This window comes from Oncorhynchus kisutch, linkage group LG5 (genome assembly GCF_002021735.2).
Source record: "Oncorhynchus kisutch isolate 150728-3 linkage group LG5, Okis_V2, whole genome shotgun sequence".
Taxonomy (NCBI): Eukaryota; Metazoa; Chordata; class Actinopteri; order Salmoniformes; family Salmonidae; genus Oncorhynchus; species Oncorhynchus kisutch.
This window is the reverse complement of record NC_034178.2, coordinates 50,880,813-50,907,301: the sequence shown is the minus strand read 5'-3', so window position 1 is coordinate 50,907,301 and position 26,489 is coordinate 50,880,813. Positions and strand designations below refer to the sequence as shown.

The 26,489-nt window shown below is 41.0% G+C and overlaps 1 long non-coding RNA gene across 4 annotated transcripts; it reads right to left on the bottom strand.

Annotated features, from left to right (window-relative positions):
• Nucleotides 1-10,654: 10,654 nt before the first annotated feature.
• On the bottom strand, nt 10,655-17,180 carry LOC109875917 (uncharacterized). Of its 4 annotated transcripts, none has more exons than XR_004210054.1 (8): nt 16,367-17,165; nt 16,139-16,285; nt 15,739-15,979; nt 15,475-15,552; nt 15,272-15,355; nt 12,067-12,202; nt 10,894-10,994; nt 10,655-10,755 (listed from the first exon to the last, which is right to left on the bottom strand). It is a non-coding gene; the product is annotated as an uncharacterized LOC109875917 (long non-coding RNA). The 4 variants fall into 4 exon arrangements; XR_002252884.2 differs by having other exon boundaries at nt 15,758-15,979; nt 16,367-17,164; XR_004210055.1 differs by having other exon boundaries at nt 10,894-12,202; nt 15,737-15,979; nt 16,367-17,180.
• Between the last annotated feature and the right edge of the window lie 9,309 nt (nt 17,181-26,489).

Sequence of the window (26,489 nt, the reverse complement as noted above, 5' to 3'; positions counted from 1 at the left end):
TGCAGTCGGATACCAAGCAGTTGCCATACCAAGTGGTGATGCAGACAGTCAAGATGCTCTCGATGGTGCAGCGGTATAACTTTTTGAAGCTCTCGACCCACTCCACTACAGCACCGTCGATGTGAATGGGGGCGTGTTCAGCCCGTCGTTTCCTGTAGTCCACGATAAGCTCCTTTGTCTTGCTCAGGGAGTAGCGGGAGGGAGTAGCGGGATTTCTTATGAGTGTCCAGATTAGTGTTCCGTTCCTTGAAAGCGGCAGCTATAACCTAGCTCAGTGTGGATGTTGCCTGTAATCCATGGCTTCTGGTTGGGATATGTACGTACTGTCACTGTGGGGATGATGTCGTCAATGCACTTATTAATGATGCCAGTGACGGATGTGGTGTACTCCTCAATGCCATTGGATGAGTCTCTGAACATATTCCAGTCTGTGCTAGTGAAACAGCCCTGTAGCTTAGCATCCGCTTCATCGGACCCCTTCTGTATTGAGCGAGTCACTGGCACTTCCTGTTTGAGTTTTTGCTTGTAAGCAAGAATCAGGAAGATAGAGTTATGGTCAGATTTGCCAAATGGTGAGCGATGGAGAGCTTTATATGCGTCTCTGTGTGTGGAGTAAAGGTGATCTAGAGAGGTTTTTTCCTGTAGTAGAAATTAGGTAAAATGGATTCCAGTTTTCCTGCATTAAAGTCCTGTGCTGAAGAAGTAGAAGTCTTCATCCAGATCTAGGTTAGTGATTGCTGTTATGACGTCCAGAAACTTTTTCCGGTCATATGTACGGAAACATTATGTACAAGAAAAGTTCAGATCTGCGCACACAAAATGGCAGAATTGGTCAGGAGCTCATAAAACAGCAGCTATGCATCCCCGCGACATCTTAGGCCTATTCTGTATTATACTGTAAGATATTAATCTTTTCATACAGTCTTCTTGGTTTTCATTTGAAGCATATTTTTATCCTTCGCTTGTTTGTAACAATTGCAAAGATATTGGCAACTTCATTTTGACATTATCAGTGGTCACAGAGAAACATCTTAAACAAAATCTATGTCTAGTGGGGATCTTCTGTGTATAAAGTGATGCTGTAAGGAGAAAGACGCACTTAACTGTGATACGAGTGGTTCGTGGCCGTTGGTAAATAACGAGCTTTTACAAGTGCAACTTTAATAACGATGGTTGTGAGAAACAGCTTGAGGATTTAACAATGCTCCTACAAAGCTTATAACTATGAACTTAACCTTAAGACACTTTTGGGAACCTGGGCCCTAGCCTGTGTGGTACAGTCTTTCATATAGTGGGGATAGTAAGTCACCAACCCTTTTCAAAATGTTCACTTTTTGTTGACTTACAGCCTGAAATAAAAACACATAAAATCTGACTTTTTCCGGATTTATTTACACACAGTAACCCACAATATCCAAATGAAAAAACTATTATAAAGAACTGAAATGTATTACAATTAAAACAGTAAAATACCCTATTTGGTTAAGAGTTAGTACTTGGTGAACCACCTTTAGCTTGAATTATAGCCTCTTTGAATACATCTCTACTAACTTTGCACACCTAAACTGTGCAATATTTGCACATTCTTCCTTGCAGAATTGTTCAAGCTCAGTCAAATTGCATGGTGACCGCTCATGGACTGCACTCTTCAAGTCATTCCACAGATTCTCGGTGGGATTTAGGTCGGGGCTCTGACTAGGCCACTCAAGGACATTCACCTTCTTGTCCTTCAACCACTGTACTGTTGCTTTGGCAGGGTGCCTTGGGTCATTGTCATGTTGAAATGTGAACCATCTTCCCATATTCAACTTCCTGGCAGAGGGCTGCAGGTTCTCCTCAAGAATCTGTTGGTATTTTGCACTGTCCATTTTCCTTTCTATCCTGACAAGTGGTCCAGTCCCTGCTGAAGAGAAACACCCCCACAACAGGATGCTGCCACCGCCGTGCTTTACTGTAGGCATGGTGTTCTTTGGGTGAAACATGTATTGGGTTTTCGCCAGACATATCGCTTTGCGTTCAGGTCAACAAGTTCAATTTTGGTCACATCTGACCACAGCACCTTTTGCCACTTGGCCTTGGAATCTACAATGTGCTTTTTGGCAAAGCTCAAATGAGACTCGATGTGGCTTTTTTGAGGTATGTTTTTTAAATTTTTATTTCACCTTTATTTAACCAGGTAGGCTAGTTGAGAACAAGTTCTCATTTGCAACTGCGACCTGGCCAAGATAAAGCAAAGCAGTGCTACACATACAACTTCACGGAGTTACACATGGAATAAACAAACATACAATCAATAATATGGTAGAAAATTCTATATACAGCATGTGCACGTGAGGTAGGATAAGAGAGGTGAGGCAATAAATAGGCCATGGTGGTGAAGTAATTACAATATAGCAATTAAACACTGGAATGGTAGGATGTGCAGAAGATTAATGTGCAAGTTGAGATGCTGGGGTGCAAAGTAGCAAGATAAATAAATAAATACAGTATGGGGATGAGGTAGATTGGATGGGCTATTTACAGATGAGCTATGTACAGGTGCAGTGATCTGTCAGCTGCTCTGACAGCTGGTGCTTAAAGCTAGTGAGGGAGGTAAGAGTCTCCAGCTTCAGAGATTTTTTACATAAAGGGACACACGCTGAAACCCAGAGAATGACTGGACATGGGAGGGCCGGATATTTGTGACAATGACCTAAAAGGGGTGCAAAAGCACACCAGCACCCCATTTTATGTTTATTCTATGGCTAACCATCCTTCTGGCTACACCTCATTCCACACTTTGCCTTTTATGTCCCATGGTCCCTCAGCTTCATACACTTTGGCACCCTCCATCTTATCTATATAAACTAACCCTACCTTCACCTGTTTTCCCTATGCCACTTCCTTCACTTGTTCTTCTCCTGATTTGAAAACATCTAGACTCAGTTACCCACTTAAATGTGTTGTACTGTGTTTGCTACCTTTTCTTCACCTCTGTAATCCTATCCTCCTGCTTATTATGGGGTTTAGACTGAATGCAGTGGTAAATGTGCTTCTCACAATTGACAGCAGCAACATGGACCTGTTAAAATTGTCTAGAAAGTTGTTGATATAGCTGCGTATAGGCATGGCTTCCTTGTTTTAAATCTAAGTGTGCATTTCTGTTTTGCATTCTACTGGAGTTGACCTAGTATTTTATATTAAACCTACCTCACGCGTCCAGCTGTTTCTCCATTTGTAACTCATCCACCAAAAATAACAATATGCTGTTTTACATTTTGTGTTATTTCTGCTGGTCTAATTCCTATAATGATAATCTGTGTGCTCTCTGATAGTAATAAAAGTTCATATGGTGCTCTTCAATGTCCCAGGTTTGTAGCATTGATGAATAAATCAGATGTTTATGTTATGTATGCAAGCATATGTATGCGTGGTTTACTATTTAGATTTCTTTAAAACAATGCAATTGTTGTAGTTCATGTGATTGATGGGCTACTAAGTGCATTCTTGTCAAATAAATATACCTAAATATATTTTATATACCTATATTGATATACCTAATAATATACTTAAAGCCTAGTGGTTAGAGCATTGGGCCAGTAACCGAAAGGTTGCTAGATCGAATCCCGAGCTGACAAGATAAAATCTGTCCTTCTGCACCTGAACAAGGCAGTTCCTAGGCCGTCATTGTAAATAAGAATTTGTTCTTAACTGACTTGCCTAGTTAAATAAAGGTTGAATAAAAAAATATGAATTCATGATTATGGATACATTCTGCAATGAGTTAATCTGGCTTTGAATCTGCAGCAGAACATGCAAACAAGTTAGTTCTGAATTGCTTTAATACAGCAGTGCATTCTAACACCATGAATTGAAATAGATTTCACCTCATTCATATAGTTGACAGTAATCGTAAGGTATTAAATATAGACCTTCTCTGGCTGAAGGAGAAAAGGATCGGGTAAAATATGGGTATGTTGCTGATATCATCTAGGTAGCTTGCTGGCTTCTTTGCAAAAAAAAATAAACCTAGCCTATATTCATGGAACATTCTAATTGTCATTTATTATTATTTTTTTGGACCCCCCATTAGCCGAAGCTAATGGCGACAGCTAGTCTTCCTGGGGTCCAACACATAACGAAAAAGACATTACGTACAAAAACACTTTACAATTTACATACATTTAAAACATTAACATAGACATTACTGACTAATAATCATGAGCTGTCATGCTCATGGTGTCCGAATCTTCTGTGAAGCATCATTTCTACATGCATGAATAGTGTGTCCTGTCACTACCAATGATTTATATATACACTAGATGACTAATAGGGTGCGCTGTGTTAAAGCCACCATCAATACTTTGGAACCTATAAAAATGCATTTATTAATGTCTACATTAGGTTTTGCCACATTTATTATATTACAGACATCTTAACTTAATGCATACTTTTACATTACATTATGTGAACAAAACAACAAAAAATATATATATTAAATGTTACAACAACAAAAAATACTTACATTTTTATTTTAAACATTTAATTGAAATACTGTTTAATTCTAATCATTCCTATAGAGCAGGTATTCCCAAACTGGGGTACGCCAAATAAAAATGTGATTCACATTTAATAAAACAAACAAAAACACATTTTCAAACAGTACATTTATATTTTCCAACGGGGCTATACATTTGGGTAACGTTTTATTCTCGCCTAGCCTCGTTTCACTGCCAAAAATAAAATGAAACCATCTAGTGTTCAGTGAAATAACAACACAATGTCAAATACAGGTAGCCTTGTCAAATAAATAACATCCAATCACATTAACCGTTACTCTCTCGCAGGAAACCTTCACTCATAAGCAGACATTTAGAAACGAAACATGACCATTTGAAAAATAAGCCACGGGAGTTTTTTGAGCGAGAATAAAGGCAACTTTCAAGTAGTAAGACATGTATAAAAGCAACAGATACCATTAATAAGAAGGGGCTAGAAGCATCTTATATGGTATATTATCATTCTTCCTGCTGCCACGGATAAGGCTGGGACAATGCTGGGGGAAAAGGCCAAAAAACTATGCCTATGTCTTCATCAAACAACACTTTCACAACGCATCAGTGACATGGCAGGAGATGTTTTGAAACAATTACTGCGTCGCATACAAGCCAGTGAATTATATGCGTTACAACTGGATGAGTCAACAGACGTGGCGGGCCTGGCACAGCTCCAGGTAAATGTCCGTTACGTTTATGGGGGGTCAATTAAGGAAGACATCCTCTTCTGCAAACCACTGGAAACCAGGACAACATGAGAGGACATTTTTAAAGTACTGGACAGCTTTGTGACATCAAATTAACTTTGGTGGTCAAGATGTGTTGTTACCTGTACTGATGGTGCAAAAGCCATGACAGGGAGACATAGTGGAGTGGTAACGCGCATGCAAGCAGTTGCTCTCGACGCCACTTGGGTACACTGCAGCATCCACCGAGAGGCTCTTGCTGCCAAGGGAATACCTGACAGCTTGAAATCCTTTCTGGACACTACAGTGAAAATGGCTAACTTTGTTCAAGTAAGGCCACTGAACTCTTGTGTATTTTCTGCTTTTACAACATACAGAAGTGCGCTGGTTATCAAGGGGCAAAGTATTGACACATTTTGTTTTTAAATTGAGAGACAAGTTTAGTTTTCTTTACTGACCATCATTTTCACTTGTCAGACTGCTTGCATGATGTTGAGTTTCTCACGACTGGCCTATCTGGGTGATGTTTTTTCTTGCCTGAAACTTCTGAACCAAGGATTACAGGGACCCTGCGTAACGATATTCAATGTGAGGAACACATTTGAGGCTATGATTAAGAAGTTGGAGCTCTTCTCTGTCTGCATTAACAAGGACAACACACAGGTCTTTCCATCATTATGATTTTTTGTGTACAAATGAACTCAAGCTTACGGACAATGTCAAATAGCGAAGCACCTGAGTGAGTTGGGTGCACAATTACGCAGGTACTTTCCTGAAACGGATGACACAAACAACTGGATTCGTTATCCCTTTCATGCCCTGCCTCCAGCCCGCTCACCGTTATCTCAACAAGAGAACCTCATCAAATTGCAACAAGCGGTTCTCTGAAAATTTTATTTAATCAGAATCCACTGCCAGATTTCTGGATTGGGCTGCGCTCAGTGTTTCTTGCCTTGGCATATTGCGCTGTTAAGACACTGATGCCTTTTGCAAACACGTACCTATGTGAGAGTGGATACAGGTACAGACTGTGTGTGGAAAATTATTTAAGACTGAGACTCTCTCCAATATAACCCAACATTGCAGAGTTATGTGCATCCTTTCAAGCACACTCTTCTCATTAACCTGTGGTGAGTTATTCATCATTTTTTTATGAACAAATAAGGTTTTATATGTAAGATGGTTAAATAAAGAGCAAAATTATTCATTATTATTATTAATATTTGTGCCCTGGTCCCGTAAGAGCTCTTTGTCACTTCCCACAAGCCAGTTTGTGACAAAAACTCACACTCATTCTTATGTTTAGTAAATGTATTGTATAGTTGGTGTGTGTGTGTGTGGCAGGCTTACAATGATGGCAAAAAACTAAATTTGAGAGTGCGCTGCCCCTGGTGCTAGAGGGAGTACGCAGCTGGAGGTTGAATGTTTGAAGGGCTACGGGACTATAACAAGGAACCACTGGTATAGAGGACTGCTTCTGATGAGGAGTGCCAACATGTCTGAACGGTAGCTTCAAAGCCTATCAATTGCCAATACATAGCATCAGCATTCCAGGGTGAGGGTTAATATAGCCTGTCGACTCACTAAATTCTTCCACTGCTATGTCTGAGACTGCCATCATTGAGTATGTTTACATGCACACTAATAATTAGATATTAAACTGATTATGGCAGTAGGCATATTATTCAATAGTCATGTAAACGCCTTACTCTGCTTAATCGGCGTAAGCCCCAAATCTAAGTAAGCATACGGCAATTAAAACACCTGGTTTTCTGAGCAATCGTTCTAATTATTAAGACATGTTAACACCTTAAATCGGTATTCCAGCTGTGTATTTAATGAGAGTATGTGCTAGCACCAGCCGAGCGAGCCTCCATCTTTAGCGTGGTTGGGAAGCGTTGGGAACAACAATGTATGCTTCTTAGAAATAGTTTTCACAGCCAAACTTTATATGTCCGAACTCAGAATCAAATATGCTTCCCAAAAATAACATATTCGCTGTGGTAAAATTGGCGATGTTCTGCATTTATCAGAGTGCCATCAGTTAGCCTGATTTCAGATGTGTCCATGTAAACAGGATTAGTTCCAATTTGCAAAGTATGTAAATGTTTTAGCGAGTGTTTAATCTGACTATCCACAATAATCGCATTATTGTGTGCATGTAACCACACTTATTGAAGTTGTTTGTGGTGATGAGGGGCCTTGTACAAAACAAAGTAATCAGTGATTGGATGGTCTCTAACCAATCAGAGTATCAAAGCCAATGCCGAATTTTCAAACCTCCACTTTCAACATGTGTGTTTTGGCCCAACCCATCGGTTTCTGGACCATCAGACGGTCTGAAACGTGTTGGCATTCGGTGAAGTGTCGGGGAGGTACGCAGATCCACACTCACTGTGGAGAAGAAACTAACATCTGTGGGTGTGGTATAGCGTTTAGCCAGAGCAATTAGTCTGGGTAGCCAGGCAAGGGTTTATATACATCATTCATCACTATTCTGACATGTGCACTGTAGTTCCTTTGTTTCCCAAAAGGTGGCATTATAATTCCTCTCAACTGCAACATATGCATCCTCAAATCAAATCTGTCACATCCGTTGAATGCTATATATAGACAATACAATTAATTAAAATGGCTAACAGCTACTACACCATGTAATATACAAGTTTGGGATCACCTCTAGCCAGAGACAGTAAGGATGTGTCCATTTATGGAAACAGATAAATTAAGTCTTTACTGTTGCCTGGGCGATGAGACACAGGAAATGGAGGATAGAAAGGCCACAGTGGGGTCCCTGGGTGGTTCTGATTGGTGGCTCAATCAGACTTCAGTACAATAATCTCTGGGACACACAGGGATAGGAAGAGGAATGTCATCATCAGATGAGGAAGTGATGGTGCAAATGTGACGGCAGACAACTCTTATCGCAGTAGGGACCATTTCATCTGTTATTTTGCAGACTGAAGCACTCAGTTTGGTTAAGTGTCCCTCATCCTGCCCGATGCAATTCATTAGCAACAAACATAACAAGGGAAAACCTATAGTTAGGTAATGTCCATCACCTCAACATCAACTACAGCTAGAATTTTCTTTAACATACAGTATGAAACAATAACGGAAGTTTCCAGGACTTTCTAACTGTGATATTTAAGGGAAAGGTGGTGGTGTGGTTACAAGCAGTAATACTACTTTACAGGAACAATACATAAATAAATTAATAATTTTAATTCTGCAGACAAAAGTCTATCAGTAACCATTATGAGGCGTGCGGGCCGAGGGTTGGCGATGAAGATTAATGCACAGAGTGGAAGAGGCAGACATCTGCAGCCTGTAAAATGCCTCTCAGATGGGAGCCTCCATCAGCATGGCACTCAGAGAGTCTAGAGCAACGCCAGCTAGCTAACAGTGGAGCCTCATTAACAGCTACACTGGGAATGCTCCCCTTTGTTCTCTTCTCTTTTCAATACAATAAAACTACATGTAATAGCTTCATATAATGCTGGAGAGAAATGAAATCGTTTTTGAAATAGCCAACAGAACAATTAGGTCTTTTCAGGGATAAAAAGAGCGGGAAGCATTAGAAATGTATGTGCTTAAGATTGTCAGCCTGACAAACCACCCAGTCAGCACTTGACCATGTTGTTCGCTAACATCCAAATCGCATTACTATCAAATACACATGTTTAAATACCAGTATTACAGAAGTATAAGAAATGTAATACAATTTTAACAAGTTTGAGTAAATATTAGATTGTCGTAAATAAGTGCAATTACCTGAGACACAGTGTGTTTTGTTAGAGGAACATCATCTCCCCTGTAAACATGAAAATAAAGGGGGAGGGCAACAGTGCAGATCATTTTAATGTTGTCGACATCCGGGAAGCACAGTACTCAGTGAAAACAGAACCATGGTGTTTAACTGAGGAGGAGGAAGAGCATCATGGGCCTTACACCGAGGATGACTATGGAAGACAGAAGAGGACATATCACTCTCAATGGCTGACATCTAAATGCTTAGAAAATGGGCTTCCTCCCTTACCCTAAACAACCTTACATTGAGGAGCTATTGTATCGTCTAGGGGTGGAGACTAGTAGGACGGTTGATTTATATTGGCCTGAGAACCAATCCAGTCACAAAAACCTAAACTTATGTAATAGAGTATTTAACTGGTAAACTCTGTGGTAGTTAGCCAACAAATTGTTTCCTGTCTTCCTATATCTTGGCTACCCCATGGTGTGATGGGGTAGCCGTGGACAGTATCCAGGTATGAGTGTCCAGCCATGTCTTCTACCATTGTCCTATATTCTAGATGGAAAAGTTGATTTGGTCTGAGTCAGAGGGCACTGTTGTGATGAGAATACAGAGACCCCTGCTTTGGGGTGAGGAGAGTTCTCTGCCTACACCCATCCACAATCTCACCCACTGCCAGGAACAGGCCCTCCATGTTCTCCAGCAAGGCCCACCGCCCTACATTTTACCTGCAGGAGGACACGAGAGCTTAAACACACATTAGGACTTCTATGGAAACAAACAGTGTTACAAATGTCTCATTCTGTAGCTTACAGCACAGTCCAACCTGTACGAGGGACCTTGACACGACTCCCTTTCCTGTCGTAAATTTCCCAGAGTTCTAACCAGGTCACGTCATGCAGTTTAATTGTTCTCTGTGTTTTCTTAGTCACACACTTCTACTTGTCTCGACCAAACCTTATTGGACTGAAGTTTATCGCTCTAATTCATGATACATGTTACATAAATCTAATAATTACATTTTTCCAATTATTCATTTGATATATATATATATATATATATATATATATATATATTTTTTTTTTTTTTTTAATTTATTATCTAATAATTGCATTTCAGGGTAGAATTCTTTAGTCATTACCATAAACAAATTCCCTTATCAATGCCATATACTGTTACCAATGTAGTAGGAAGGGAGAGCTGGAGGCGTTGAACCACAACCCTGGTAGCAAGGCAAGCAGACTATTATAAAGGTCTAGACTCCTTGGTAGAATGATGCCCTTACAACACAGAATACATTACTTATGTATTAATAAAACTGCCTAGGCTGTACTAAAACAATTCAGTATGCCTACTGGTGTGTCAGTAGTTCTGTAAGTAACTGCTGAACTTGCCAAGTTATGAGCCATGGCATGGTTTCCTCCTCTGTCAGAACACGTGACAGCTACTCTACACCTCATTACTCCACTTCCGTTAAACCCCCTAAACAGGAATTTGACATTCAGTAAATTGAAGGTGATAAAAATAATGTCTAATAACACTCTCAATCAAGTAAAAATAGTATCTGTACCATGTACAGTTGACAATACAGAATGAACTGCCACTACACCACATACAAACAATACTTGTTTTATAAACATACCTGATCCTAATAGCAAAGCTTATACAATAAAGACACACACTTAAAAAAAAAATCTACATTTATTGAAGGTTAGTACAAAAGTTTAAATATAACTGTCCAGCAGCATTCCTGTTGTGTCCCTTCTGTTCATTTAAAATGACACTGAAAGACAAAGGTTAAAACAATTAAAAAGTTAGTTTAGCCACACAAAGCATATCTCATCTTTAAATAATCGGATGTGTGGCCAATACATCAAGCAGAGTTGGCTACATGTAAAAAATAAATAATAATCCAGCATACCCATGGTGTCAAGATTGGTCCTGCAACTGCCAGTCATCCCAGTACAGGTGTAGGGATGAGAGGTGCAAGATTAGGTGCACTGGAGCAGACATCTTACAGCCCTGAAAATGAAAAGAGAAATAGAGAAAGTAAGTAAACATTATTAAAGCAATGAGTGATTCTATTCTAGATTTTTATGCACTACAAATGCCAGATCTAGTGATAAATGTTGAGGACATTGGGCCACTTATGTTGTCATAAATGCAACGGTACAAGGGTAGCAGTCAAGGTTGGCATCATTCAGTTATTTTGGCATCCCAAAACACTGCTATAGCCCTCCTTTTCTAAGAATAAATCATTTTGCTGGAATAAAACTCCATGTTAGTCCATGTTAGTTCATTTGCCGAGAGGTGACATGGACTGCTAACATATATACAAAAGGTGAGTGTTACACATACAAGTTGATCAAAAATATCTTACCTAACAGCATGGTATAAAATACCCCTTCCTTTCTTGAGCTACCTCTCGCTAGTCTTACCAGAGCAATCATCTGTACTGACTGCTGCTGTCCCCTGCTTCACTGGCGGGGATCTTGCTACTTCTCTCCCTCTCAGCTGGCTCCTCCAAATGAATGGCTAGTCAAGTTGTGTGTGTAAACTAGACTCCAATTGATTGTGAAGCTATGAGCCAACAGAGAAGCCTTTAAGAAAACTTTTATTTTGTCCATTGGCAACAATGCTAATCTTATGGGGAGAAACCAACTCAGCGGCCCCGAAGCAAAAAGGCCTTTGACCTTTATTTTCACCATAGGCATGGCGGTAAATAATCTAAATGAAAATAAACTTTTGTAAACAATGACACCTGCTTTGATACTGAATATGAACATAGCGTAAGTACTCTGATCATTGATGATTCTCCAATAACACTTCGTACCATCTACTCAGCTGTTGAGTGCTCATCTCATGTAAGACAATCAACAGGAACCCATCAACCAAAATAGACCATGTAAAAAAACCTGAACTGAAAAGCGGTTGATTGATCTTGATTTGGTGGCAGTTAAATCTTTAAAAACACCCTATCGGTACAGGGAAAATCAAAATACCTACATAAAACCTCAGAATGCTTCACACTTCAAAAATAACCAAACCATATAATCCTGCTGGGAAGTATTTTGACAAGAACGGTTTGACCCACCCAGTCTCCTCCTTCCCTTTCCACATGATTTTTCCTTGTCTACTGTACATCTCTTCATGTGGCAGTGCTTGGCTGAGCAGATATAGGAGGTAAACCTGCTGCTTCTTTTCCGGTCACCTCACCTAAGTAATGTAGCCTGTTGGAAAATACGGAACAACATTGTTACATTTGGCACCTTTCTTCATTATCTGCTACATTTGAGGGGTCAAGAGGATAAAGCCAGGAGCAAGCCTTCAGTTCAAGCCCATTACATGCATAGCAAAGGCAAAGAAGGCAGATCGTGTGTGTGTGTGTGTGTGTAGTTGGGGGGCGGGGGTGTTTCAAACTCAGTCCAATCCAAATATGCATGCCAAGGGGCTAAATACAGTGCCTTCAGTAAGTATTCATTCCCCCTGACTTTTTCAAAATATTGTTGTGTTACAGACTGAACATAAAATGACTAAATTTTGCTTTTTTTGGTCACTGGCCTACACGCAATAGTCCCCAATGTCAAAGTGGAATTATGTTTAGATGTATTTATATATATATATATATTTTTTACAAATTAAAAATGTAAAGCTAAACTGTCTTGAGTCAATAAGAATTCAATCCCTTTTTTTATGTCAAGCCTAAATAAGTTCAGGAGTAAATATGTGCTACACAAGTCGCATAATAAGTTGCATGGACTCAGTGTGCAATAATAGTGTTAAACATGATTTTTGAATGACTACCTCATCTCTGTACCCCATACATACAAGTATCTGTAAGGTCCCTCAGTCGAGCAGTGAATTTCAAACACAGGTTCAACCACATTGACCAGGGAGGTTTTCCAATACCTTGCAAAGGGTACCTATTAGTAGATGGGTAAAAATAAAAAAAGCAGACATTGAATATCCCTTTGAGCATGGTGAAGTCATTAATTGCACTTTGGATGGTGTATCAATACACCTAGCCACTACAAAGATACAGGCGTCCTTCCCAACTCAGTAGCCGGAGTGGAAGGAAACTAACCGCTGTGGGATTTCACCACGAGGCCAATGGTGACTTTAAAACAGAGTTTAACAGCTGTGACAGGAGAAAACTGAAGATGGATCAACATTGTAGTTACTCCACAATACTAACCTAAATGACAGAATGAAAAGAAGGAAGACTGTACAGAAGAAAAATATTCCAAAACATTTTTTAAATATTTACTGGTGTCAGACTAACTTGAAACCACCTGCATTGCACCAGGGAAACCAACTAGTACATTAATTCCCTGTGGAACGAGGCTGAATATGGTTAAAATGGTATTAAAAGCCCTTGAGTGCTCATATCGCTAGGGCTGGGAATTGACAGGGACTTCACGATACTATATCACAATACTTAGGGGCCGTTACGATATGTATTACGATTTTATATGTATGGAGATTCGATACTGTGATTTTATTGCAATTTGATGTTCCAAACATAATGCCCACTATATGTCTGCTGCAGAGACCAGAGAGTCATGAGAAAAATCGTTTGATCAGTCATGTTAATAAGTGCTGAAAACATGTTAGTTCACCATTTAAAAGATGGACAAGCTATAGGATTAAAAAAAAAATACTGGAGTTTTGGCACAGGTACAGCCAACTAGCGTCAGCTAATTCTACCCACACACACAGAGTACCAGTCAAAAGTTTAGGCGTGTCCACTCATTCAAGGGTTTCTTTATTTTTACTATACGGTAGAATAATAGTGAAGATATCAAAAACTATGAACACATATGGAATCAAGTAATAACCAAAAAGTGTTTAAATCAAAATATACTTTATATTTTAGTTTCTTCAAAGTAGCCAACCTTTGCCTTGACAGCTTTGCACAGTTTTGGCATTCTCTCAACCAGCTTCACCTGTAATGCTATAACTGTCTTGAAGGAGGTCCCACATATGCTGAGCATTTGTTGGCTGCTTTTCCTTCACTCTGCAGTCAAACTCATCCCAAACCATCTCAATTGGTTTGAGGTTGGGTGATTATGGTCATCTGATGCAGCACTCCATCACTCTCCTTCTTGGTCAAATAAGCCTTACACAGCCTGGAGGCGTGTTAGGTCATTGTCCTGTTGAAAAACAAATGAGTACCACTACACGCAAACCAGATGGGATGGTGTATCGCTGCAGAATGCTGTGGTAGCCATGCTGGTTAAGTGTGCCTTGAATTATAAATAAATCCCTGACAGCGTCACCAGCAAAGCACCATCACACCACCTCCCTTCTTCACGGCGGGAACCACACATGCGGAGATCATCCGTTCCCCTACTCTTCGTTTCACAAAGACATGGCGGTTGGAACCAATAATCTCACATTTAGACTCGGACAAAGGACAGATTTCTAATGATGGACTGTCGTTTCTTTTTGCTTATTTGAGCTGTTCTTGCCATAATATGGAATTAGTCTTTTACCAAATAGGGTTATATTCTGTATACCACCCCTACCTTGTCACAACACCACTGATTGGCTCAAATGCATTACGGAAAGAAATTCCACAAATCAACTTTTAACAAGGCACACTTGTTAATTGAAATACATTCCAGGTTACTACCTCATGAAGCTGGTTAAGAGAATGCCAAGAGTGTACAAAGCTATCAAGGCAAAGGGTGGCTACTTTGATAAGACTCAAATATATTTAGATTTGTTTAACACGTTTTGGTTACTACACGATCCCATGTGTGTCATTTCAAAGTTGATGCATTTACTATTATACTACAATGTAGAAAATAGTACAAATAAAGAAAAACCCTGGAATGAGTAGGTGTGTCCAAACTTTTGACTGGTACTGTATACACACACACACACACACACACACACTTATTTTTACAAATCAATACTTGGAGACAAAGTAGCACGATAATATGGTCCCAAATGTTTTTTGGGATATGTAACTGTATCGATCCCCCCGATCATTATATTTATTTGTAACTGCGACCTGGCCAAGATAAAGCATAGCAGTGTGAACAGACAGAGTTACACGGAGTAAACAATTAACAAGTCAATAACACAGTAGAAAAAAAAGAGAGTCTATATACATTGTGTGCAAAAGGCATGAGGAGGTAGGTGAATAATTACAATTTTGCAGATTAACACTGGAGTGATAAATGATCAGATGGTCATGTACAGGTAGAGATATTGGTGTGCAAAAGAGCAGAAAAGTAAATAAATATAAACAGTATGGGGAAGAGGTAGGTACAATTGGGTGGGCTATTTACCGATAGACTATGTACAGCGATCGGTTAGCTGCTCAGATAGCAGATGTTTGAAGTGACCTCTGCAAAAGTGTCCACCTCTTGGCCCTGAAAGACAGGCATCAAACAGGTCAGTCACTTTCTCAAAGTCACATTTAAAGCTTCAGTTGTTGCTGAGAAGCAAGGAGTTAGCAAAATAACTTGTCTGTAGCTTCTCCAATTCCTACCTGATCAGTTAATTTCTTCCTTTGACAAAGCCTTCCTCACTTCACAGTTGTATCATACAGTCAATGATAACTTCTGGACTACAAAGGGAGAAAATAGATTGTTAAACATATCAGTAAATTACTTGAACTGGGAAAAAAAATGAAGAATCTAAAAACTGTTGGGGTTTGGCCCGAGTAGGCAGTCATTGTAAAAAATCATTTGTTCTTAACAGACTTGCCTATTTAAATAAAGGTTAGAATAAAAATGAATAAAATAACACACACAACAGCAGCTTTTCTGTACCAACGGTGTTGACTGACAATCCTATCGACTGAATCGTGATCATCAAATGTAACAAAGGCAAATCCCCTCTTCTTCCCACTGGTTCTATCAGTCATGATGTCGATGACTTCAATCTTGCCAAATTGATTAAAGTATTCCCTAAGATGGTGCTCCTGTGTCCTCCTTGATTCCACCCACAAAGATCTTCTTCACCATTGTGTGAGCACCTGTCCTAGAGGAATCCTGTCCAACACACATTACATTCAATCACTTCAAAGAATCAGAAGATCCTCAAAGGAAATTTCACCATTGTTCAACTTCATATTAAATCACCAGCACCACCCCAACATATATGAAAACAGATGGTTTCTATGTGTTGTCATCACATCAGACATAGCTTACCTCTCTGGACACCGCTCTCTTGGGCTCCACTTGTCGGCCGTCAGCCTTGTGAGGACGAGCCTCCATTGATGCATCAACTTCCTCCACTGAGCTGTATGTGACAAAGCCAAACCCCCTTGATCTCTTTGTGACTGGATCTTTCATCACCTGAGGAATGAATTGGCACTGTTCATTTGCTGATACAATTAGGAAAGCCAAAAGAACCTATTATGAAAAATGTATACTCACCACACAATCTGAGAGGGATCCCCATCGTTCAAAATTGTTCAGTAAACTCTTGTCGGTGGTCTCGAAACTCAGCCCTCGACTAAAGTTTGTACTTCTAGTTTAGCCGGCTAGCTAATGGCAACTGTACACCTTCATTGATGTATGCCCCATTAAAAATGTAGTTGCAATTGTGAAGAAATGGGGTAATGACCTTACAAAAATCTCTTCATAATAAGTTAAAATATTGATGATTCGCTAAATAACAATTTAGACAGACCTTTACGCCTGCAGCGCTAGCTAATGTTAGCTAGCCAGAGTTCTACATGGCCTGCGGTCATGTTCAGTTAGCTAAATACTGCGTCGCATACAAATAACACATGACAAACGCTACAACCTAACACGTTAATTAATTAATTAACTAGCTAGCTAACACTGAATAGTATCCAATAAATACAAACGTAGATACCTCCTTCGACATGTTATGGTTCAGCCGTAGCGTGGATAAAACCGAACTACTTTATGCGCGAACTCGTGCAAAGCTAGAACGACAACAGCATTGCTTGTGCGTGATAGGAATCAACAACCTAGTGATCTTCTTCTTCGATGAGGTTTAACGGCGGTTGGCATCCAATGTTGCATTACCGCTATCTACTAGACTGGAGTACAACTCTCTTATACTTTGCTTGTGTGAGCAACCATTTTGTGTCCATGATGTCTCGAAGACATGCTTGGTGTGTGGTTGATTATTCTGAATAGTATGTGTTAAGTTTGTCCATTAGCAAGTTTTATTCATGTGACAATATTCAATTAGTTCATTATGTAATACCACTGCAATAATGCCAGTTTGTTTGGAGATGCTTTGCTGCTTTAAGGTTTATTGGCACCGCCCTCCAATAAGGTTGCTGTCTATAATTAAGTAGCCCTTCACCATGACTCTCAGTTCCAGTTCCAGCATGTATGTTCTGTAAATTATATTCCCAAATATTTAATTTTCTGTTATGCTGTGTGCACTCAACTGACATGCATGATTGTTGATGATGCCGATGCTAAGATGAAGGGAATTAAATAGTCTATAATGCGCACCAGAGCAGCATTATTAGTTTATTTATTCTTGCTCACAGATAAAACTGAAGGAATGCAGAATTTACATTATTAATATTTGCAAAACACTCATTTAAAATGCGTAACACATAATAGATTACATCAATAGAATACAGAACACTTGAAACATTACAGGACATTTTTCATGATGGAAATGCCGATAGCCTGGTTAGCCAATGTGCAGGGGCACTGGTTTGTTGGGCTAATTGAAGTAGTATGGACATGAATGTATAGTTAAAGTGACTATGCATATATGACAAACAGAGAGTAGCGGCAGCGTAAAAGAGGGGTTGGGGGGGCACACAATGCAAATAGTCCGGGTAGTCATTTGATTACCTGTTCAGGAGTCTTATGGCTTGGGGGTAAAAACTGTTGAGAAGCCTTTTTGTCGGAGACTTGGCACTCCGGGTACCGCTTGCCTTGCGGTAGTAGAGAGAACAGTCTATGACTGGGGTGGTTGGGGTCATTGACCATTTTTAGGGCCTTCCTCTGACCTCCTCCCTATAGGCTGTCTCGTCGTTTTCGGTGATCAGGCCTACCACTGCTGTGTCTGCTGCAAATTTAATGATGGTGTTGGAGTCGTGCCTGGCCATGTGGTCGTGGGTGAACAGGGAGTACAGGAGGGGACTGAGCACGCACCCATGAGGGGCTCCAGTGTTGAGGATCAGCGTGGCAGATGTGTTGCTACCTACCCTCACCACCTGGGGGCGACCCATCAAGAAGTCCAGGATAGAGTGGCAGAGGAAGGTGTTTAGTCCCAGTTTCCTTAGCTTAGTGATGAGCTTTGAGGGTACTATGGTGTTGAACACTGAGCTGTAGTCAATGAATAGCATTCTCACATAGGTGTTCCTTTTGTCCAGGTGGAAAAGGGCAGTGTGGAGTGCAATAAAGATTGCATCATCTGTGGGTCTGTTTGGGCAGTATGCAAATTGGAGTGGGTCTAGGGTTTCTGGGATAATGGTGTTTATGTGAGCCATTACCAGCCTTTCAAAGCCCTTCATGGCTACGGACGTGAGTCCTACGGGTCTGTAGTCACTTAGGCAGGTTGTCTTCGTGTTCTTGGGCACAGGGACTATGCTAGTCTGCTTGAAACATGTTGGTATTACAGACTCAATCAGGGACATGTTGAAAATGTCAGTGAAGACACCTGCCAGTTGGTCAGCACATGCCCGGAACACACGTCCTGGTAATCCGTCTGGCCCCGCAGCCTTGTGAATGTTGACCTGTTTAAAGGTCTTACTCACGTCGGCTATGGAGAGCGTGATCACACAGTCTTTCGGAACAGCTGATGCTCAGTGTTGCTTGCCTCGAAGTGAGCATAGAAGTGATTTAGCTCATCTGGTAGGCTCGTGTCACTGGGCAGCCCGCGCAGCTGTGCTTCCCTTTGTAGCCCTGCCACATAAGATGAGCTTCGGAGCCGGTGTAATACGATTCAATCTTAGCCCTGTATTGACTCTTTGCCTGTTTGATGGTTCGTCGGAGGGCATAGCAGGATTTCTTATAAGCTTTCGTTAGTGTCCCGCACCTTGAAAGCGGAAGCTCTACCCTTTAGCTCAGTGCGAATGTTGGCTGTTCAGTCACTGTGGGAATCCTCCATGCACTTATTGATAAAGCTAGTGAGTGATGTGGTGTACTCCTCAATGCCATCGGAAGAATCCTATATGTTCCAGTCTGTGGTAGCAAAACAGTCCTGTAGTTTAGCATCTGCTTCATCTGACCACTTTTTTATAGACCGAGTCACTGGTGCTTCCTGCTTTAATATTTTCTTGTAAGCAGGAATCAGGAGGATGCAATATAAATATTCCTCTCCAGGTGCATTCAAGTTATCACCAAATAATTTATTAAAACACTGTTTTACAAGGAAGGTCTACAATAGCCTCAGCAGAATTCTGTTGGGTACCACCATGGTGTAGCCGGAGGACAGCTAGCATATGTCCTCCACTGGGTACATTGACTTCAATAAAAAACCTAGGAGGCTCATGGTTTTCACTCCCTTCTATAGACTTACACAGTAATTATGACAACTTTCGGATGACATCCTCCAATCTATCAGAGCTCTTGCAGCATAAACTGACATGTTGTCCATCCAATCAAAAGATCAGGGAATGAATCTAGTAATGAAAGCATAAGCTACAGCTAGCTACAGCTAGCTAGCACTGTAGTGCATAAAATGTGTTGAGTACTTGACTCAAAGAGAGAAAAAGACAATAGCTGAAAAGTTTTGAACAAAGTAATTTCTCCCAAAATTAAGGAGAAGAGAGGGAGACGAGAGTTAGCTACATTTCGTAGTATATATATTTTTTCACTTTCACTTACTTAGTTAGTGTCGAATGCAGCTAGCTAGTTTAGGACACTCAAACACCCGGCTCAAACAGAGAGGAATGCTATGTTAGCTAGCTGGCTTTGGCTATCCAACAATTGAACTCTTCCAAGTCAAGGTAAGCTTTTGGTTTTATTAATTTATTGCAACCGGGGCCCACCGGTGTAACTGTTTAACCGTTTGCTGCTTATGACCTGACAGCGATGTAGGCTGTGTATCGGTTAGCGGTCATGATATGAAGTTTTGGCTTGGAAAGGATGTGTTATGCACTGAAGTCTATAAGTGAAGGGAAAGGGTGAGAGGAGGAGAGCATGTACAGTGGGGAGAACAAGTATTTGATACACTGCCGATTTTGCAGGTTTTCCTACTTACAAAGCACGTAGAGGTCTGTAATTTTTATCATAGGTACACTTCAACTGTGAGAGACGGAATCTAAAACAAAAGTCCAGAAAATCACATTGTATGAGTAATTAATTAGCATTTTATTGCAGGACACAAGTATTTGATCACCTACCAACCAGTAAGAATTCCGGCTCTCACAGACCTGTTAGTTTTTCGTTAAGAAACCCTCCTGTTCACCACTCATTACCTGTATTAACTGCACCTGTTTGAACTCGTTACCTGTATAAAAGACACCTGTCCACACACTCAATCAAACAGACTTCAACCTCTCCACAATGGCCAAGACCAGAGAGCTGTGTAAGGACATCAGGGATAAAATTGTAGACCTTCAAGATGACGGTCAATCACCCTCGGTCTGGGGCTCCATGCAAGATCTCACCTCGTGGGGCATCAATGATCATGAGGAAGGTGAGGGATCAGCCCAGAACTACACGGCAGGACCTGGTCAATGACCTGAAGAGAGATGGGACAACAGTCTCAAAGAAAACCATTAGTAACACACTATGCCGTCATGGATTAAAATCCTGTAGCGCACGCAAGGTCCCCCTGCTTAAGCCAGCGCATGTCCAGGTCCGTCGGAAGTTTGCCAATCTGGATGATCCAGAGGAGGAATGGGAGAAGGTCATGTGGTCTGATAAGACAAAAGTAGAGCTTTTTGGTCTAAACTCCACTCGCCGTGTTTGGAGGAAGAAGAAGGATGAGTACAACCCCAAGAACACCATCCCAACCGTGAAGCATGGAGGTGGAAACATCATTCTTTGGGGATGCTTTTTTGCAAAGGGGACAGGACGACTGCACCGTATTGAGGGGAGGATGGATGGGGCCATGTATCACAAGATCTTGGCCAACAACCTCCTTCCCTCAGTAAGAACATTGAAGATGGGTCGTGACTGGGTCTTCCAGCATGACAACGACCCGAAACACACAGCCAGGGCAACTAAGGAGTGGCCTCGTAAGAAGCATCTCAAGGTCCTGGAGTGGCCTAGCCAGTCTCCAGACCTGAACCCAATAGAAAATCTTTGGAGGGAGCTGAAAGTCCGCATTGCCCAGCGACAGCCCCAAAACCTGAAGGATCTGGAGAAGGTCTGTATGGAGGAGTGGGCCAAAATCCCTGCTGCAGTGTGTGCAAACCTGGTCAAGAAATACAGGAAATGTATGATCTCTGTAATTGCAAACAAAGGTTTCTGTACCAAATATTAAGTTCTGCTTTTCTGATGTATCAAATACTTATGTCATGCAATAAAATGCAAATTAATTACTTACAAATTATACAATGTGATATTCTGTATTTTGTTTTAGATTCCGTCTCTCACAGTTGAAGTATACCTATGATAAAAAATTACAGACCTCTACATGCTTTGTAAATAGGAAAACCTGCCAAATCAGCAGTGATTCAAATACTTGTTCTCCCCACTGTAGATAGTTGCTAGAAGGAATTATATATACAACGAGCTGTTTATGTGTATGGTATGAAAGCAAACTGTGTTTGCATGTGATCAGAGGTGTACTGATTGAGCTGATTCTGTTGAAAAACTTTTCTTAAATGGAAGCAAAATGAAGGAAATGGTGATAAACACCTGAATTTGCCCAATAGAATCAAAATCAAATCAAATTTATCACATGCGCCGAATACAACAGGTGTAGACCTTACCGTGAAATGCTTACTTACAAGCCTTTAACCAACAATGCAGTTCAAGAAATGGAGTTAAGAAAATATTTGCTAAATAAAAAGTAAATCATTTAATGAAAGATACACAAGATCAATTTTGGTATTTGGTATTTTATTAGTGTTAGCTCTTCTAGAAGTAGTGGGTTTGGAGTCAGGCGCAGAAATCAGAGGGTTAGGACAATCATATTTATTCCGGTACAAAACGGCCACGCCAAAAACACTAGGCGCATAAAACTGACCGGCCCAAAAACAGGACCCAAACAGTCCGGAGAAAATAAAATACAAATGCACATCCACAAACAGAGGAACAAGCCCGCACAAAAGCAGGCGGGCATAACCGGCTTAAATAGCCCTAACCAAAACCCAAACAAGAAACAGGTGTAACCAATAAGACAAAACTAACAGAAAAAGAAAAAGGGGATCGGTGGCAGCTAGTAGACCGGTGACTGGTTTATAACCAGTCAGTTATAAACCAGTCAGATATAAACCAGTCAGATATAAATGGAGGCAATGGAAATCCCTCAGCTGTGACGGATCCAAGATGTCCCCCACCGGTACCCAGCACCTCTCCTCCGGACTGTACCCCTCCCAGTCCTGCAGGCCCCTCACCCGGCGTCTAGAGTCCAGAACAGCACGTATTGTGTACGCTGGGGACCCCTCCGGCACCTCACCTTCCTGCAGGGGACCAGCTACCACAGGCCTGAGGAGAGACACATGAAACAAGGGGTTAATACGATAGTAAGAAGGGAGTTGGCCATGGGGCCAGGACCGGCTGCATTGAAACGGTGACATGTTCGTGGAGGAGGGGCGGAGTGAGTTCTGAGCTACCTCCGCCCATGGGACGTACCTTGCACATTCTCCTGGCTGGTCCTGGCAATACGACCGCAGAAACCTACCCACCTCCTGGTTCACTCTCTCCACCTGCCCATTACTCTCGGGGTGATAACCCGAGGTCAGGCTGACCGAGACCCCCAGCCGCTCCATAAACACGCTCCAAACTCGGGACGTGAACTGGGGACCCCGATCAGAAACTATGTCCTCAGGCACCCCGTAGTGCTGGAAGACGTGGGTAAACAGGGCCTCAGCAGTCTGTAGGTAGCGGGTAACTAACCCCCACTGTGATGAAATTGAGACCTCGATAATCAATGCACGGACGCAGACCTCCCTCCTTTTTTTTCACAAAAAAGAAACTTGAGGAGACGGGTGACGTGGAGGGCCGAATGTACCCCTGTCCCAGAGATTCAGTGACATATGTCTCCATAGCCAACATCTCCTCCTGTGACAATAGGTACACGTGACTCCTGGGAAGTGCAGCGTTTACCTGGAAGTTTATCGCGCAATCCCCCCGTCGATGAGGTGGTAATTTGGTCGCCCTCTTCTTACAGAAGGCAATAGCCAAATCGGCATATTCTGAGGGAATGCGCACAGTGGAAACCTGGTCTGGACTCTTGTTGCAGGAATTAAATTCCTCTATGTTTTAATACCCAATTAAAATTAAACACTCTGTCAATTCATAAGGATTTGTATGACCCTTATTTTATAAAAATGGACAGAGCCCAGTCTTAAAATCAAACAGCAGATTTTATTCACGAGAGTACTGCTCCTTACACATTTTACCAAGGGTTATAACTTGAAAATTACATCAGCGTTTTCTAAATGTTCCGTCTCTTCTTGACACTGGTAGAAAGGCTCTATAGTTCTCAAGCCTTCCCACCTCGCCTAGAGCCAAGGTCAGCCAGTGTAGATAAGCATTCTAGCCAGTCTGGCGATATAGTTCATTCATTTCTACCAAGGAACAGACAGTCATTGTTCTAATTCTTGATTATATTTACACACATTATATTCAGTACTAGGATTAAAAAGAAAAATCATACATATTCAGTAACATAATAGTATTCTGATTAGTACATATACAGTAACATAATAGTATTCTGATTAGTACATATACAGTAACATAATAGTATTCTGATTAGTCAGTCCTGATTGAAATGTATACATAATTAGTCATTATTGATCAAAATTCCCTTAACAACTCTCCACCGACATGGCACTGATGGAAACTCTGAAACACCTACCTGAACACTCCTCTGACCACCCCTGGAGAGCCCCCTGTTTCCATTAAATCCTGGGATTGTGACTACCAACAACGTTGAGACAGCCCACAGGGAGGAGTTGAGGGCACTCGGAGTGCTGTGTCAGGAAAACAACCTCTCACTCAACATCAACAAAACAAATGAGATGATTGTGGACTTCAGGAAACAGCAGAGGGAGCACCCCCTATCCGCATCGAAGGGCCAGCAGTGGAGAAGGTGGAAAATGCTAAGTTCCTGGGCGTACACATCACGGACAAACTGACAAACAGATAGTGTGGGTGGACCTCATGAGGCTGAAGAAATTTGGCTTGTCACCCAAAACCCTGACAAACTTTTACAGATGCACAATCATCCTGTCGGGCTGTATCACAGCCTGGTATGGCAACTGCACCACTCTCAACCGCAAGGCTCTCCAGAGGGTGGTGCGGTCTGCACAACGCATCACCGGGGGCAAACTACCTGCCCTCCATGACACCTACACCACACGATGTCACAGGAAGGCCAGAATGATCATCAAGGACAATAACCACCCGAGCCACTGCCTGTTCACATCGCTATCATCCAGAAGGCAAGGTCAGTACAGGTGCATCAAAGCTGGGACCGAGAGATTGAATAACAGCTTCTATCTCAAGGCCATCAGAATGCTAAACAGCAATCACTAACTCAGAGAGGCTGCTGCCAACATTGAGACCCAATCACTGGACACTTTAATAAATGGATCACTAGTCACTTTAAACAAACAACAAACAACAAAAACATAATGCCACTTTAATATTGTTTACATATCTTAGATTACTCATATCACATGTATATACTGTATTATATACCACCTACTGCACCTTGCCTATGCCACTCGGCCATCGCTCATCCATATACTTATGTACATTTTCTCATTCAACCCTTTAGATTTGTGTGTATTAGGTACTTGTTGGGGAATTGTTAGATTTACTTGTTATATATTACTGCACTGTTGGAACTAGAAGCAGAAGCATTTTGCTACACTCGCATTAACATCTGCTAACCATGTGTATGTGACCAATAAAATTGGATTTGATTGGAAAAGGGAGGTTAAGTTGGCCACAGACAATCATCCTGAGATCGACTTAAGTCTTAGCCCCCGTTTTAGCCACTGCTGTCATCAGCAAAAATAAATAAATAAATAATGTTGTTTTTGACACACACCTTTTTTAGGGTTAAGATTCCCACACGGCCATATTTCCATGTTACAGTGCTTGTTTACGGAAAACAGACGGAAGACAGTGGACTACCTGTGTAATTAGCTATCTGTGTCTCCGAACACCTGCGTGTAAACGGAAGAAGGAAGCCACAAATGTGTTGTCACTGAAAAATACTGTTGACTGCAACTGTTAACCGGTTAACCATGTTCAGTGCATTTTGCATTTGTGAAATTATTTTTGATGTGATATGGAAGTATAGGGATTTGTTTTTATATTGAACAAAAATATAAACGCAATATGTAAAGTGTTGGTCCCATTGTGTCTGTCTGTAATAAAGCCCTTTTGTGGAGAAAACTCATTATGATTGGCTGGCCCTGGCTCCCCAGTGGGTGGACCTGGCTCCATGTGGGTGGGCCAATGCCCTCCCAGTCATGTGAAATCCATAGATTAGGGCCTGATTTATTTATTTAAATTGACTGATTTCCTTTATCAACTGTAACTTAGTAAAATCTTTTCAATTGTTGCAATTTGCATTTATATTTTAGTTCAGTTTTAGAACCGTACCTCAAATGAGAATTGATTCACGTTTTGATGAAGTTTTTGGCTTACAGAGCTTAGTCTCTGGACTAAGGAGTAACGTTGGGTTCCTTTAGTCCAATATTGGGCTAGTAATTTTGTATTTCTAAAATATCCAATTTCAGTTTGTGACAAAACAAACAATTATGGTTTAGAGAGTCATTGTACTATCTAAACAGCTGTGAAATATCTTTTCCATAACCAAAAATATTTTATTTTCAGCTGTTTGAAGCTGGTGTACAAAACCGAAAGTAAAAGGCTCAAAAACTAACCTTCAGAAAGGGAAGCATAGAAATACTGCACATAGAACATATATTAAGCTGCAGCTGACCCAAAACAGAGCAGTGTGCTTTGCTCTTCATTGTAATCAGAGGGCTGATATAAATACTATGCATGCCAGTCTCTCTTGGCTAAGAGTTGAGGAGAGACTGACTGCATCACATCTTCTTTTTATAAGAAACATTAATGTGTTGAAAATCCCAAATTGTTTGCATAGTCAACTTACACACAGCTCTGACACACACACTTATCCCACCAGACATGCCACCAGGGGTCTTTTCACAGTCCCCAAATCCAGAACAAATTCAAGAAAGTGTACAGTATGTGTTGTAACATTGCGTTGTTTCCTCTATAACCTGTTACTTTATATGCCTTGCCACCGTGATAGGCCTAAAGCCAAGTAAATAAGAAGACACACAGTGGCAAAATAAATTCAACATGTGTCCAGTGAAGTCCACAAAACATATTGCATGTAACAAAGAGTTACATGACCTACAGCATTGTCAAGCAAGTTAATGTGTCCGAC